Below are 17558 nucleotides of genomic sequence, written 5' to 3' on the forward strand. Positions count from 1 at the left end.
GTGCCTTCATTTCCCTTTTACAATCTGATACGATTCAAGAATTCTTTAGCCATGTCGGATATTATTAAAGTCTCTGCCTTTTCTTTCTTAGGTCATTAGTCAGGGTTTAATTTTGAGACTTCTCAACTGTCCTAAGTCACCTTCCCTTTTAGACCTTGACCCATAAGATCTCATTTTCTGAAGTCTCCCTTTAACATTCAGTTTATGTCTAGGCTTTGTTTTCTTTATCCCATTCTAATATAGTATGGCCTACTTGATAATTTTGGTTACCTGCCATTTTTTGCTACGTAATCTGTGATGAGAAATTCAAGTCATCTGGAGGAGCCTTTTCCTCATTCATTAATCCCCTGCCCCCCCAAAAGAACCCCTCAAATTAGCATCCACATTTTAAAAAGAGAGAAACAGTTACAGACATTTCTCTGATTTCCCAGCTGTAAAAACGGTATTGCTTATTTTCCAGATTTTGGAACATAACCTGTTACCTGATCTAATCCGTGTATAAATTTATTCAGGCATTCATTTTGAGTATGAATAATGCCTCTTTGGTAATACCTTAGGTGACCAATAATTTTCTGCAAAAGTACTTCTCAAATGTTCATCTGCTAAAATTAAAGATACCTGTTTTTCTTTCACTCCTCACAATAAATATTGTTAAAATGCATGTTGTGTGCCAAACCCTGGATTTGATCTTGTGGTAGGGGATGATGAGACCATTTCTGCCATGGAACAGATAGAATTCCAGCAGGACAGACAGATCCCCAAACAATAAACTGTGAGAGGGTTACCTCCAAAACCATCCACCCTTAGCAAATGTGCATTGGTGTTAGAATTTTTTTTTAATTTCAACTAAACAAAAATTAGATCGTTATCACATAATCTGTAGTAGGTAGTGATACATTCAACCAACCTGAGACATTTTTAAGCACGTGGTTAGTTCAAAATACTTTTGAGTTCTAGGGGATTTTCATGAGAAGTTTTAGTTGAAACGTTGCATTTATGTAATATAAACTAAAGGTAGTTTAAATGCAAATATGAATTGTAATGAAAAAACTAGGATCTTTGACAAATTATTAGTTCATGCTTTTTCTTAAGTTTTGTTCTAGACTAATGCTAAGATGCAAAGACATGCATTCCAAACACCTTTCTATCTCAGTCTCTGTCTCCTTCTCTCTCTCTCTCTCTCTCTCTCCCTCTCTGTCTCTCTCTCAAACTTTAAAAAATAAAATTTCTCTTATGAACTCACAACAGCAAGTTAAAACATTTGGAATGGAAGATATTTGGCTTTCTAGAAACATTATATAACAGGATGTGAAATGTCACCAGTAGGTCACAACAGGGTCGAATTGGCCTCAGGAAAATTTTATTCTTGTGCCCCACCAGACTTACCTGGAGCAAGGACGTATGCCTAGGGGCTATTTGACAGGAACTGGCAATGTTATTAAAATCCGTGGCACACAAAAATTGTTGGATTTTCTTTAATGGTTAGCTTTATTAACCATGTTGACCCATTCAACAAAACGTTAAAACCCCCAAAAAGAAGGCACTCAAAAGACAGATGAGGGGTGCCTGGGTGGCTCAGTTGGTTAAGCGTCCAACTTCGGCTCCGGTCATGATCTTGCGGTTTGTGAGTTCAAGCCCACACTGTGCTGACAGCGCAGAGCCTGGCGCCTGCTTTGGATTCTGTGTCTCCCTCTCCCTCTGCCCCGCCCTGCTCACGCTCTGTCTCTCTCTGTCTCTCAAAAATACATAAACATAAAAAAAAAAAAAAAAAAAAAGATGAGACAGGTAGCGATGATCCTTATATGTAGAGAGAGAAACAGAAGAAAATGGCAGGAGCTTTGGAAGCCTCCCTTTCCCAGCCTCTGGGCCTGTTGTGCAGACATGACCATCAGTATCCTATCTGCACATCTATCAGTATCCATTAGAGCCAATTCCTTCTGACCAACCTGTTTACATCTACCTGCCTGCACCTGTATCCTTCCTATGATTGCTTGTTCCCTGTCTGCTGGGCTCTACTGTTCTCTGGAGCAGAAATACATGTGTCCTGAGTCTCCCTCATCTCCCTGCAGGGTCCCCAGGCCCAGCAGTCTCTGGGTACAGGGGTACAGACACTGAATAGTGACCGGTCTCTGTTCACAATATCCTGTTATAAGATGGCGTGTCAGCAAATTTTAAATCACTTCTGCAAAGATGCTGCTAATGGCAGATCTACCTGACACCAAATGTAGTCATTTGTTATCAGCATCATTGTTTTACTCCATTTTGCATTCAGGTAATTGGGGTTGCATGAGAGATAGGGCCACCATCCGTGACAAAATGTATTTCTCCCATACACCCTTAGCATGTACTAACTGGGCCTGGAGATAGTCATCTTAAACTTACACCAACCCTTCTCCCTGGAGTATTTCCTTACTAGTTTTATTTACGACCTCTCAAATGGAAGTGCTATAAATGAAAATCTGTATGGATTGATTGATCCTTACCTGGGTCCTGCTGCATTATTAGGGCCATTTGCTGTGGAATGTCAACTCTTCATATATATCACTGGACATTCAGGTCTGGCATAATGCATCATGAAATTGTATAGATTTTTAAAGTATGGCTCAGTGACGCTAGAAACCAGAACAGACGATTCTCAGGGCTTTGTCTGGGCAACCTCTGGTTACAGACTTAAGAACTCATACGGTTTGTTCAGCTCTGGCCCTGCTGTCTCCTGTCTTGGCCAAATTTGGGCGAGCTGAAGAACAGTCCACCCACTCCAATCATACAACTCAATGATTTTTATTTTTTAGTTAAATCCACCAGGTTGTGCAACCCTCAGCATATATCAATTTTAGAACATTTTCCTCTCCTCAGTGAGATCCCATATGCTCATTTAACATTACTTCCTGCCCCCTAACTGTCCCAGGCATCACTATTCTACTTTCTGTCTCTATAAATTTGCTTTTTCTGGACTGTTTCTATGAATGAAATCAAATAAGATGTAGTCTCTTGGGTATATTTTCTTCCACTTAGCATACATAATGTTCCAACGTTCATCCAAGTCCTAGCATGAATCAGTTCATTCCTTTTTATTGCTAAACAATACTCCATTGCATGGAAATACCACATTCAGCAGTTGACAGACATTTAGGTTGTTTCCATTTTGGGATTATTGTGAATAATGTTGCTAACAACAGTCATGGGTAAGTCATTGTGTGGACATATGTTTTCATCTCTCTTTGGTAGATACTTTTTTTTTTAATGTCTATTTATTTATTTTAAGGGAGAGACAGAGTGTACGCAGGGTAGGGGGGGAGAGAGAGAGAGAGAGAGAGAGAGAGAGAGAGAGAGAGAATCCCAAGCAGGCTCTGCATTGTCAGCGCAGAGCCCAACATGGGGCTCAATCCCACAAACTGTGAGATCATGACTTGAGCTGAAATCAAGAGACAGACACTTAACTGACTGAGCCACCCAGGAACCTCTCTCTTTGGTAGGTATCTTTATTAAACAGTGGAATTGCTGGGTCATAGGACAAATTTTTGTTTAAACTGCCAAGGTGTTTTCAAAGTTGCTGTAACATTTTATGTCCCTACCAACAACGGACAAGTTTCTTATTTCTCCACAACCTTGACAACATCTGTTGTTATGTGTCTTTTTTATAGCCATTCTACTAGGTGTGAACTGGTATCTCATTGTGGTTTTGCTTTGTGGTTTCCTAAAGACTGCCATGCTGAGAATCTTTTTGTGCACTTATTCACCATTCACAGATCTTCTTTAGTAAAATGTCTTTAAAATTTAAATCCTTTGTCCATTTTATTTGGTGGGCCTCCTTGTCTTATTATTAAAATATAAGGAATCTATTTATATTCTAGACACAAGTCATTTACCAGAAACATGTTTTGCAGATATTTTCTCCCAATCTGCTACTGTCTTCATTTCAGAGTAATGTTTTTTGAAGTGTGAAAGTTTTTAATTTTGATGAGATCAACGTTGTCATTTTTTAAAAATATACCGTACTTTTGGTATCATATGTAAGAAGTCTTGGCCTAATTTAAAGGCTTGAAGGTTTTCCCCTATGTCTTCTTCTAAAAGTTTTATTGTTTTAGCTCTTCTATTTAATTCTGTGATTCATTTTGCATTAATTTTTGTGTGTGGTGTGAGTTAAGGGTTTAAGTTCATCTTTACATGTGGATATCCAATTGTCCCAGAACCATTTGTTTAAAAGCAGTAGATTTGTCTTGGCACTTTTGTTGAAAATAAATTGACTATAAATGTGAAGAGCTTTTTTTCTGGACAGTCAGCTCTGTTCTATGGATCCACGTGTCTGTCCTTTTATGAGAACCTTGTTTTCACTAATTACAGCTTTATAGCAAGTTTTGAAATTAGGAAGTTAAAGTGCTTCAAATTTGTTCTCCTTTTTTTTTTTTTTTAAATTTTTTTTTTTTAACGTTTATTTATTTTTTTTGGGACAGAGAGAGACAGAGCATGAACGGGGGAGGGGCAGAGAGAGAGGGAGACACAGAATCAGAAACAGGCTCCAGGCTCTGAGCCATCAGCCCAGAGCCCGACGCGGGGCTCGAACTCACGGACCGCGAGATCGTGACCTGGCTGAAGTCGGACGCTTAACCGACTGTGCCACCCAGGCGCCCCTGTTCTCCTTTCTTTAGGATTATTTTGACCATTCATGGTCTTTTATAATTCTGTATATATTTTAGGATCATTTTGGCAAGTTCTGCATGTGGCATTTTGATAGGGGTTACATGCAATCTATTCAACTTGGGTAGAATAATCATCTTAACACCACCAAGTCTGCTAATCCATGAACACGAAATATCTCTTCATTTATTTAGATCTTTTTTAATTTCTCTCAGCAAGGTTTTATAATTAACAGTGTGTATGTCTTACACTTCTTTTATTAAATTTATTCATAAGTATTTTATTCTTTTTGATACTATTGTGAAAAGGATTATATTCTTAATTTATTCTTTAGATTATTCATTCATTGTTCATCTATAGAAATAGAATTGATTTTTGTATCTGGTACCCTGAAGCTTACTGTTCTTATGTATTAGTTCTAATAGAGTTTTTGTGGGGTCCATGGGATTTTCTACACAGAGGGTCATGTCATCTGCAAGAAAAAGACAGTTTTACTTACTCCTTTCCAATGTGGATTCCTTTTTCCTTCTTTTCCTTGTCTGATTGCATGGCCCTCTTGAAGCTGATGCTGCTGATGTGGGACACAGTTGAGAGACTCCTTGTGGCCACAAATTACTGCCATGCTGTTTAGTGGCCTGGGGGATAGCAGCAGTGAATCAACACAGCCTTTAAACTTTACGGGGCACAGAGGGTAAAGCCCATGTTCATTTTGTCAGAGGCCTGTCACATAGGCCTATGTAGCCAGGAAGCACATAAAGTGTGTGGGGCCTCTAGAGTCCCGAGTTTGGGATCTCCTGGTTCTGAGACCCCACTGAAGGTTTTAAGTATTTTATTTCTATATCATTCCTTCAAACACACATGGCAGCAGGTTCTGACTGCCTAGGCCCCAAATGGTGGTCCTAAATTGTTTTAATAAAATTCATTTTATATTTTCCCTTATTGAAACATCAGGAACCTTAGAAATAAGGTTATGCTTTGAATATGCTTATGCTTATGTTTAGAAATAAAGCATAGAGGAATTTGGGAAACAGAGCGTGCCAGACTGTAGGGCCTCTGGTTTTAGGTATATTCTCCCCAAACTGAATGTAGAGCCTCAGGTCTGAGATATATATATATCTATATATATAGATATATATATATATAGATATATATATAGATATATATATAGATATATATATATATGTATGTATTTTAGCACAGCAAAATGTATAGAGATGAGGAATAGGAGGTTAGTCCTCTCAAAGGAGACTACTTTTCATGGGAACCAAGAAGCTTCAGAGAAGATTAAGCTGCCTTCAGGGTGGTAAATTACAATGTCTGACGTCTGACAGGGGAACACTTTATTTTTTTTAATTATTTGTTTACTGTTTATTTTTGAGAAAGAGACAGAGCATGAGCGGGGGAGGGGCAGAGAGAGAGGGAGACACAGAATCTGAAGCAGGCTCCAGGCTGTGAGGGCTCGAACTCATGAACTGTGAGATCATGACCTGAGCCGAAGTCGGACACTGAACCAATGAATCACGCAGGCGCCCCAGGAGTACACTTTAAAAAAAATTTTTTTTTTCAACGTTTATTTATTTTTGGGACAGAGAGAGACACAGAGCATGAACGGGGGAGGGGCAGAGAGAGAGGGAGACACAGAATCAGAAACAGGCTCCAGGCTCCGAGCCATCAGCCCAGAGCCCGACGCGGGGCTCGAACTCACGGACCGCGAGATCGTGACCTGGCTGAAGTCGGACGCTTAACCAACTGCGCCACCCAGGCGCCCCTCCCAGGAGTACACTTTAAAGAAAGAATATTCAATTCTATAATTTGAATTTTGTTTTCTAAACGTGAACTTCTTTTGCTGCAATATAAACAAAGTAAATTCAACAAAGTCATCTTTGTTACTGAAAACTGCAGAAGATACACTGAGTCTCAAAGGAAACATGGAATTTGGGGGCTTCTGCAGTTCAGCTGGTAGAGACAATCCTACAGCTTCACACACAGAAGGGCCTGTAGGTCAAATGGTGGCCCCATTTCAAACATCTTAGATATTCAGAGGCACAGTATTCTAAACCTTGGTGTCTAAATCTGCACTGTGCCAAGCACTTGCATGGCTGCTTTATGTGTTAATTACAATGATAATAGTTAATAACCCTGATGTTTTGTGTGTGCCATTGTTCTAAGCACCTTGTACAGTGACATTTAATTCTCAGAACAAGCAGGCAATAGTATCTCCGTTTTACAGAGAAGAAGCTGAGGCTCAGAGAAGTTAAATAACCTACCTGAGACCTCACGGCTATTAAATGGCACAACAGAATTTGAAAGCAGGCCATCTGGTTCAGGGTTCATGCAACTAATCACGAGGCTATTGCCACTTCTCAAGCTTTATTTCATCTCAGCAGTTCATTTTCACAATAGCCCCTCCCTTCTCATGTGATAAACTGAGATTTGGGGTATTAAAAGTCACTTGCCAGAATTCAGTTACTAAGTGGCAGAATAGGCCCTGATGGGGCCGAAACCAATTTCTTCTATTGCACAATGCTGCCACCTAGTGGTAAAATATGGAAACTTCCTTACACATTCATACTCTATCCATTTCCAAAGGACTTCAAGGTTTCTTTAAAATTTCAGAAGACAGAAACCCTGCAAAATCCTCAAAGTATTAAAATAAGAGTGAAAACACAACTAGATAATAATGGAGGTATTACTGAAGCAGTATCTTTGCACTGAGAACAGACTGGACTTTGAGTTTCCTAGCAGCTAAGGCAAAGAAGGAAATATACGTGTTTCATTGCTCTTGCTGCCCAAAAAAGTAGATCAATCACAAATTTATCTTGGACCTCATCAGTAATTCAGCAAAAACAGTACTAAAAACCACCCTCCACCCTGCATGTGGGGTACCTGAGTGGCTCAGTCAGTTGAGTGTCCAACTTCAGCTCGGGTCATGATCTCGCGGTTCATGGGTTCAAGCCCCACATCAGGGTCTGTGCTGACAGCCCAGAGCTTGGAGTCTGCTTTGGATTCTGTGTTTCCATCTCTCTCTGCCCCTCCCCTGCTCTCTCTCTCAAAAAAAAAAAAAATCACTTGGAAAAGTTAACCTAGAGTCTCAGTGTAACAGGCATGCCTGATTTTTACATAGCAGCCCTGCCCTGGACAATGGCTCCCAGGATGGGGATGCCCTGAGAAGGCTTAGGCAAACTGTATCCACTGGGGCTTTCAGCTCCAGTCTCCCACATTTCAATACTTTAGGCTTAGTCATGTTCAAGCAGCACCGTGGACCTGACACCCTGGTTAGGACTTTGGAGGATGGCAGTGATGTTGCTCAGTTGTGCCCTGGGCTCTCAGAGTTGGACTCCCAAGCTGCACAGTTCAGTAAGGTGGCCATGAGCCACATACAGCTGCTGAGCATTTGAAATGTGGTTAGACTGAACAGAGATGTCCTGTAAATATAAAATCCACACCACATTTCACACTGAAAAAGATAAAATATTTCATTAATAATTTTATACCCATTACATTTTGAAATAAATTATTTCATATTGGGTTAAATAAAACATGCTGTTAAAGTTAATTTCACTTCTTTTTAAAATTTTAAATGTATCTTCTAAAAAGTTTCAAATTACCTACGTGGCTGGCATTGTATTTCTGTGAAACAGAGCAGGTCCAGACCATTTACCCTCCTCTTCCTGGCTCCTACCAGAAACCAGGCAGACGAGGCACTGGAGCTGTCCTGTGCAATGCCCAGGACCCCTAAGAATTTTCTGTGCCATCAAGGGGAGGAAATTTGTCCTTGTCCTCCAAACACAAGGTGGTTCCAGAAGGGGATTTTCAAGACCCTGATAGCAACCACAACAAAGCTGGGTTAGAGTTAGAGAATCTGGCTAAAATGTCCAGTTCTTCCACACACCTTTGCTCTGTCATTTGGGGCATCTGGTTCTCTGTATGTGCTTGCGCAGTCCTGGGGGTGGAGGGTGTTGCCAGCAATGAGAAAGGGGGAAGGGGAAAGCAGGTTTGTTTTTTCCAGAGTCCAGAATGAACAATCCTGTGTACCTTAAGTGGGTCTCTCTTTTGTAAAGACTGGTTCCCCAGTCTCCAGGTGTATATTGCTCAGTCCTCTGCAGGGTCTAGTTCGGGGGGCCAGGGTTTGCACAGTACCAGCTGAGGCAGGCTCTGATTTGCTATTACATCAGTTATAACTTTCAGAGGCCAATCTCTGCAAATTTCCTTTGGATTTTAAAAAGTCTGGAGGTGGGCAGATTCCAGCACACAACTTTTGTAAACTATCGAAGTCCCAAGTGCAGACATTTTCAACCATGCAGGAACTGCAAGTCCCCAGTCATGAGCTCATCATTGTTGTGATTCCAGCTTTTTCTGCATCATGTGTTACAATATTGAGAGTCAATTTCCCAGAAGTTTTAGTAGCTTTTCTCTGTCCCCGCCAATTATGTGAAAAGCAAACTCTCACATTCGCATCAAGTGAATGTCAACAGATCCCAGTGCACTATGTTTGCATAATTAGCAAAAGAAACAAAATTCTTTGAGACTTGTTGGAGCACAACAGATCACAGATGTGGGACTCTTTCGCAAATTCTAAAAGATGGATGGCACCAGGCTCTTCTGTGTATCCTGAGCACACCGGCCAACATGTGAAGGCAACTTGTCTGCAACGGCTTTTTCAAACTTTCTGGTTTACTTCTTGTGCATCTAAGGTTGCACATCAGCTCTTAAGGAAGATTTGCGTAGGAATGGGGCCCGTTCGAATGATCAGAGGGCTGTGTGTGCCGCCCACATAATTCTTTCTTAAATATGAGTCACCACATCAGAGGTGCATGAGGCCTTCCCCTGGGGCTCAAAGCTGGGAAGGGAGCGATGAGAAGCCCCCCTCTGAGACACACAGGACTCACGGTGGGGCTTTGGCCCTCTGGTGAGTCGGTATTTCAGTGGGTAGATTTGAAAGCTTGTAGTAGAAGTCTTTTTGACCAGGAGGGTGCTCAGTACGTCCCGCGGATGGATGAAGGAAGCCCTCTGTCCTGTTGCCTGTTACTCTGGGCCATTTCTTTTGAGCTGCCCTTAACTTTTCAGGGAAGCCCTGGAGGGGGCTTGTACCTCGCCCAGGCTAAATCTGTCACGGGAAGGTCATGTTCTTGGGGCAAAGGAACCTTGGGACGCAGGGGTGGGAGCTGTGACACCCGGCAGCCCTGCCGTCAGGGGAACGCTCCTCACGGTGCCGGGGGCTATCTTAAGAGATCTTTCAAGTGCCTTCCACTTGGAGAGGGGCTCCAGGGGCCCTGAGCCAGGGGTGGCGGCTTTCCGGGACCTGCGTTCCCAGGTATGGCCACAAGGGGGCTCAAGGCTCCCTCTCAGGAGCAGCTTCATTTTAGGCCTGGATGGGGAGAGGAGGGAGAAAGGCGTAGCAGGATTAGAGGAGGCGGGGTGGAGAGGATGAGTTGGGTTCCAAGTTCACGGGAGCCCTTTCTGAGGGCGGGATCTTTCCTTGAGCATCTGGGGGGCCAGGCCACTGCGCCGGAGTTCTCTTCCGACTTTGTTTCCAAGGATGGCAAACACACGCCGGTGGGGAGTGCTCTGCGGCCAGAGCGTGGAACATTCCTCCTTTACCCTTCAAGGTCTTCCAACTGAATTAAGAATTAAATTTACGTGAAACATTAACTGGAGAAAAAAAAAAAAAAACCCACCAGGTTTATATGTGTGCATGGAGGCCTGGTAATGAAACTGGGACCCAAAGAAATGAGCAAGGCAGGCAGTTTTTATACTTTTTAGAACAATTGATAATAAATTTGTGAGGGATTGACAGGAGAAAGAAAACAGGTGTTTGAGAGCTTTAATTAGTAAGGAGTTTTAGGTGGAATTTGGGCTGAGGTAGTAAACAGATTAGTGAAAAGTGACAAGGTTTGTTTCTACAGCTTTCTTGGCTTTAAAGTTCCTACCTGGGAGCTCCTGGCTGGCTCGGTCAGAAGAACATGTGATGCAACCTCAGGGTTGTGAGTTGGAGCCCCACACTGAGTGTCAGAGGTTGCTTAAAAATAAAGTCTTAAAAAAAATAAAATCTTGAAAAAGTTTTTTTTTTTTTTAATTTTTTTTTTTCAACGTTTATTTATTTTTGGGATAGAGAGAGACAGAGCATGAACGGGGGAGGGGCAGAGAGAGAGGGAGACACAGAATCGGAAACAGGCTCCAGGCTCTGAGCCATCAGCCCAGAGCCCGACGCGGGGCGCGAACTCCCAGACCGCGAGATCGTGACCTGGCTGAAATCAGACGCTTAACCGACTGCGCCACCCAGGCGCCCCGAAAAAGTTTTTTTAAAGTTCCTATCTGAGGATAAGGATATCTTTTTACTTCTTAGCATGGGGAGGGTACCTTTCATGTGGAAGATTTGCTTCTTGCTTTCAGGGGAACAGAGGAGGGATTCAGTGTCCTTGAATCTGCTGTTTCCCAAGTAGTTTCAATTCAAAATAATCACTATGCCATTGGGGTACATTTTGGGCCGCCTGCCCTTGGCCTCTACAGGCACCGGATCCGCAGTGCAGCTCAGAGTTCTGGCCTGTAATCCAGAAACCATGATGGCAGCGCCCTCCTTGCCGGACTGTTGAGAGATGAACGGTTGCGCTAGCTAATAAGACATGCTTAGTCCTTCTCTAGTGCAGGGAGGATGCAAGGGGTCTGCTTCAGAGCAGAAGTTGCCGGCTGGGGAGGGGGTCCTCCAGGCGGCGTGGGCTGGGCTCTGACGAGGATCGAGAACCACAGCCAGGCACGGGGCTCCATCAGGGACCTTCTGCAGTCTTGGCTCTGCTGGCCACATCCCCCAGGGCATGGGCCTGTCTGTGTGAAGTTAGCAGGTCCCAAGGCTGTGTAGCTGGGGAGCCTCCACGGTGAGACAAATGGGCTGGCTGCGCAGTGGACACCTGAAACAGGGGTTTCTGAGCTTCAGTCCCGCCCCAAGTGATGTAGGGAATCTGCCCCCAGACTCTCACAGGAGAGGCTGGGGCCCACACAACGACAGCTCCGGCACCCAGTACTTCCTATAGGCTGGCACTCTATGCCTACAGTGATACCTCACTTAACCCTACCATTGCCCAGGGACGCAGGCGTTCCTGGTCCCCGTTTCACAGTTGAGGAAGTAGAAGCACAGTGAGCTTTGAAAACGCTTGCCCACAGCTGCCCGACTGTAGCGGGTGCTGCAGGGACGTTAACCACTGCAGTGTGCCTCTCAGGACAGGGACTCACCCCAGGGTTGAATCCCTGTTCTCCCAGTAGCCAGCAGCCACTCAGGTTTCCTACCTGCGGTCAGCATCCTTGTCTAACACCGCCTACACCTTCCATCACTGTTGGGGTGAAATGAGTTTCTGGACAGTCAGATAGGGCAGGTCCAAGCCCAGAGTAGACCTTCAGGAAGTTGTTTTTCCAGTGAGCCCGCAGGCAGCTTGCCAAGAGCTCATGGACTCAGGGCACGGAGTTCCAGGGAGGTGTCTCAACTCCCAGAGAATTTTTCTGTGTTTTAGAAGTGAAAGTTCTGGAGTTCATTTATTCAACAAATATTTATAAGGTATTTATGTTAGATCCAGTTCTGGGTGTTAGGGGTGCACCAGCGTGGCAGAGGGCAAAAACACAAATCCCTACCTTCATGAAGCTTGCATTCTGGTGGGAAAGAGAAAACAAGTACAATAAATAGACCTTTCCATGGTGATGTGTGCTACAGAGGAGAAGCAGGACAGGAGAGGAACGTGTGTGTGATTGGGAGGTCAGGGAAGGCTCCACTGAGAAGGTGCCATTTTACTTGATCCCCGAGGACTGTGCAGTGGTGAGCCAGTGACTGCATCCTCTGACCCGAGGCTGCAGGTGCTGGAGAAGCACCGTTTATTAGCCCTGGTACAGGATACATAAGGAGGGGTCCCCAGGATCCTCAGCACTGCATCTGTAGGAAAATGATGGGTCACGATCTCGAAGGCCCCAGAGGCAGCAGTTCTTGCAAAAACAAGGCCAGGGATGTGGAGACAAGAAACTCTACAAAAAGTGAATGTCTCTGAGACCAGTAGCTGGCTATAATTGTTTTATTTGACTCTTTGATGCTCAGAATTTAAAACTTTGCATAGCAGGCAGAGATGCTTGAGTTTGACCTTCAAAAAGTGTTTCATTTAAAAGCATTAGAAGTTCTGCCAGCTATTGTGCTGAGGAGGCAGCTACGAGGCCCTCAGACAGGAGTGTGTGCCCCCAGGGTCCTGCTTCAGGAACTCCTTAGGTCTCTGGTGGATGCACCTGTAAGAGGTCAGCCTGTGGTGGCCCCAAAAGGGCTCCCTGCCAGCACTGTTCTCGCCATCTCCTTGAGAGGTGGCTACACCAGCCCTACATGTGACTGCAGTCTGGGCGTCCAGTCCTCTGTTGACCGCCCAGAGGTTGGTCATCTTGTCCTGATTAGGCCCAGCTCTAGGGCTGACAGTTTGACCACCAGTGAGGTCCCCTCAGGCCCAGGAAAACCTGGAAGTTTGGTCACCCTGCCGCCCAGTGACCTTGGGAGACCTGCCACCCTCCTGGGCCTCTGCCTGCCTCCCCATCTTTGACCCCTGGACAACCTCTGATGGCCTGTGGAATGAAGTTGCATTCCTACAAAGGCTGAGAATTTGGCTGACAGCCTAACCTGTGCCCCAGGCTCGGAGGGTCCCCCAAGCCTCACTCCAGACTGGAGTCGTGGGTATGTGATTTAGAGTGATGTGGTCTGAAAGACCAGTTCAAACCTATTGTGTGACCTTGAGCAAGTTACTTAACCTCTCTGGGCCTCTATAGTGCTGTAATAGTAACAAGAATAAAATGAACAGAAAGGAGGGCTCAGGAAATGTCCTGGACCCCATCTGCCTCCCTTTCCCCTACTATCGGACAATGTCTCTGGGCCTTGCATCGCTGTGTGTCTGCAGGTAACTTTCACCCTTTACCCTTCCTCCAGAACCTCCTCCTCCCAGTTCTCATTCCAGGGCTCTGCTCGGGGAAGCCCCCCTCTCTGATGGGCACCCAGTGCTGGGGCCTGCCCCTGGCTTCCCCTCGGCCTCACTCTGCCACATGGGAGACCAGCTGCCAGGCTGTAGACCAGCCCGTCATGGTGGACTTTCCAGCGTCCATATTGTGAAGTTCCTATGGCGTTTTCCTCCAATTCTATAAGCTCCAGAAACTTCCTAGGTTTTCCTTTCCCAGGCTGACATCAAAGGCCTCCCCCACCTCACTGCCTGCAGCACTGGAATGAGGGCATAGCGCCTGGTTTTTATAAGCAGGAACCAGCTTCACCCGTGTGGTATCAGCATGGGTGGCCTCTGAGCTGCCCAGAAGGCCCTTCCTCCATGCTGACTGCCTGCTTCACCCACCTGGGGACTCACGCGCCCTGTGGGGTCCACGCATATTGTTAGATGTGAGCAGACCAAGGCTTCTGGACTGTGAAGATTAGGAGATGGAGCCTTGGGGTGTATGTGGGAGTGTGTGCGTGTGGTTTTTTTCTATGTGTGTTTACATGTTTTCTGTATGTGTTCTGTGTTAGTATTCATATGTGTTTCTGTGTATGAGTGTTTATGCATGTACATGTGTCGTTTTGTGTGTATGCATATGTTTCTGTGTGTGTATTTTTAAGTGTTATTGTGTATGCACCTGTGTTCTCTCTGTGTACACATGATATACATGCATGTATGAGCCTAGGCCCTCAGCAGGGGCACAGTGTGTCAGGCGCTGTTCATCATTTTGCCTGAGGTCAGGAGCTTCTCAGCCTCAGGGTTCCCACCTGCCTGTCTTGGCCTGAGGACTAAATGGGATGGAGGGCACCCAGCCCCAGTGCCAATGCTGCTGGCTGCTCTGTCCTTTCCAGGACCTCAGTGTGAAGGGTGGGGGCAAGGGTGGGACACAGAGCCAGCACTCAGGCTGAACTGACCCACTTCGGTGCCCATTCATGTGGCATCGGCACCCACTTGTCCACTGCTGGAAGCAAAAGGAGAGAAAAGAATACTAAGCCCACCCCAGCCCTCCCTCCCTGTGCCAAGTAGGATAAAGGGGCAAGGATCTGGTCTGGCCCTTAAGCCTGGCACTGGGACATCTAGTCCCATGCAGCAACTTCTGGGCTTCTTCTCTGGCCCTTAGTCTGGGTGGCTTTCTGCCACTCAGCCCTTAGCCCCCCAGTCAGGAATAGCCCTTGTCTTATTTTCTGTTGGCTTGAGGACAGGGGCAGAGCCTGTCTGGGCAGCCAGAGTGCCAGCTTGGAAGGGAGACAGTGCCAGGTTTTGAGTACCATACTGTCTTGATGATTGCAGCTTTGTAATACATCTTGAAGTCTGGGATTGTGACGCCTCCTGCTTTTGTTTTCTTTTGCAAGATCGCTTTGGCTGTTCGTGGTCTTTTCTGGTTCCATACAAATTTTAGCATTGTTTCTTCCAGTTCTGTGAAGAATGCTGGTGTTATTTTGATAGGGATTGCATTGAATATGTAGATTTCTTTGGGTAGTATCGACATTTTAATATTTGTTCTTCCTATCCAGGAGCATGGAACATTTTTCCATTTTTTTGTGTCTTCTTCAGTTTCTTTCATAAGCTTTCCATAGTTTTCAGTGTATAGAGTTTTCACCTCTTTGGTGAGATTTATTCCTAGGTATTTTATGGTTTTTGGTGCAATCGTAAATGGGATCGATTCCTTGATTTCTCTTTCTGTTGCTTCATTGTTGGTGTATAGGAATGCAACCGATTTCTGTGCGTTGATTTTATATCCTGCAATTTTGCTGAATTCATGAATCAATCTAGCAGTTTTTTGGTGGAAGCTTTTGGGTTTTCCATATAGAGTATCATGTCATCTGCGAAGAGTGAAAGTTTGACCTCCTCCTGGCCAATTTGGATGCCTTTTATTTCTTAGTGTTGTCTGATAGCTGAGGCTAAGACTTACAATACTATGTTGAATAACAGTGGTGAGAGTGGACAACCCTGTCTTGTTCCTAACCTTAGGGAGAAAACTCTCAGTTTTTCTCCATTGAGGATGATATTAGCATTGGTTTTTTTCATATATGGCTTTTATGATCCTTCTATCCCTACTTTCTTGAGGGTTTTTATCAAGAAAGGATGCTGTATTTTGTCAAATGCTTCTCTGCATCTATTGAGAGGATCATATGGTTCTTGTCCTTTCTTTTATTGATGTGATGAATCACATTGATTGTTGTACAGTTATTGAACCAGCCCTGCATCCCAGGTATAAATCCCACTGGTCGTGGTGAATAATTTTTTTAATGTATTGTTGGATCCGGTTGACTAGTATCTTGTTGAGGATTTTTGCATCCATGTTCATCAGGGAAATTGGTCTATAGTTCTCCTTTTTAGTGGGGTCCCTGTCTGGTTTCGGAATCAAGGTAATACTGGCCTCATAGAGTTTGGAAGTTTTCCTTCCATTTCTATTTTTTGGAACAGTGTCAAGAGAATAGGTGTTAACTCTTCCTTAAATGTTTGGTAGAATTCCCCTGGAAAGCCATCTGGCCCTGGACACTGTTTACACTGTTTTTTTTTTTTGTTTTTTTTTTTGAGACATTTTTGATTACTAATTCGATTTCTTTCATGGTTATGGGTCTGTTCAAATTTTCTATTTCTTCCTGTTTCAGTTTTGGTTGTGTATATGTTTCTAGGAATTTGTGCATATTTATTGGCATATAATTGCTCATAATATTCTGTTATTATTTTTTGTATTTCTGCTGTATTGGTTGTGATCTGTCCTCTTTCATTCTTGATTTTATTTATTTGGGTCCTTTCCTTTTTCTTTTTGATCAAACCGGCTAGGGGTTTGTCAATTTTGTTAATTCTTTCAAGAACCAGCTTCTGGTTTCATTGATCTGTTCTACTGGATTTTGTTGTTGTTGTTGTTGTTGTTGTTGTTGTTCTTTGGGTTTCAATAGCATTAATTTCTGCTCTAATCTTTATTATTTCCTCTCTTCTGCTGTTTTTGGGTTTTATTTGCTGTTGTTTTTCAAGCTCTTTAAGGTGTAAGGTTAGGTTGTGTATCTGAGACCTTTCTTCCTTCTTTAGGAAGGCCTGAGTTGCTATATACTTTCCTCTTATGACTGCCTTTGCTATGTCCCAGAGGTTTTGGGTTGTGGTGTTATCATTTTCATTGGTTTCCATGTACTTTTTAATTTCCTCTTTAACTGCTTGGTTAGCCCATTCGTTCTTTAGCAGGATGTTCTTTAGTCTCCAGTATTTGTTACTTTCCAAGTTTTTTCTTGTGGTTGATTTCGAGTTTCATAGTGTTGTGGTCTGAAAATATGCACAGTATGATCTAGATCTTTTTGTACTTGTTGAGGGCTGATTTTTGTCCCAGTATGTGGTCTATTCTGGAGGACATTCCATGTGCACTGGAGAAGAATGTATATTCCACTGCTTTAGGATGAAATGTTCTGAATATATCTGTTAAGTCCATCTGGTCCAGTGTGTCATTCAAAGCCATTGTTTCCTTGCTGATTTTCTGATTAGATGATTTGTCCATTGTTGTAAGTGGGGTACTGAAGTCCCCTACTATTATGGTATTATTATCAATGAGTTTCTGTATGTTTGTGATTAATTGATTTATATATTTGGGTTCTTCCATATTTGGAGCATAAATGTGTACAATTGTTAGATCTTCTTGGTGGATAGACCCCTTATTTATGATATTATGCCCTTCTTCATCTCTTGATACAGTCTTTATTTTAAAATCTAGATTGTCTGATATAATTATGGCTCCTCTGGCTTTCTTTTGTTGACCATTAGCATGATAGATGGTTCTCCATCCCCTTACTTTCAATCTGAAGGTGTCTTTAGATCTAAAGTGGGTCTTTTGTAAACAACATATAGATGGATCTTGTTTTCTTATCTATTCTGTTACCCTATGTTTTTTGATTGGAGCATTTAGTTCATTGATATTTAGAGTGAGTACTGAAAGGT

Source organism: Puma concolor, chromosome D2, assembly GCF_028749965.1.
Source record: "Puma concolor isolate L17-30 chromosome D2, mPumCon1.1.hap2, whole genome shotgun sequence".
Classification (NCBI taxonomy): domain Eukaryota; kingdom Metazoa; phylum Chordata; class Mammalia; order Carnivora; family Felidae; genus Puma; species Puma concolor.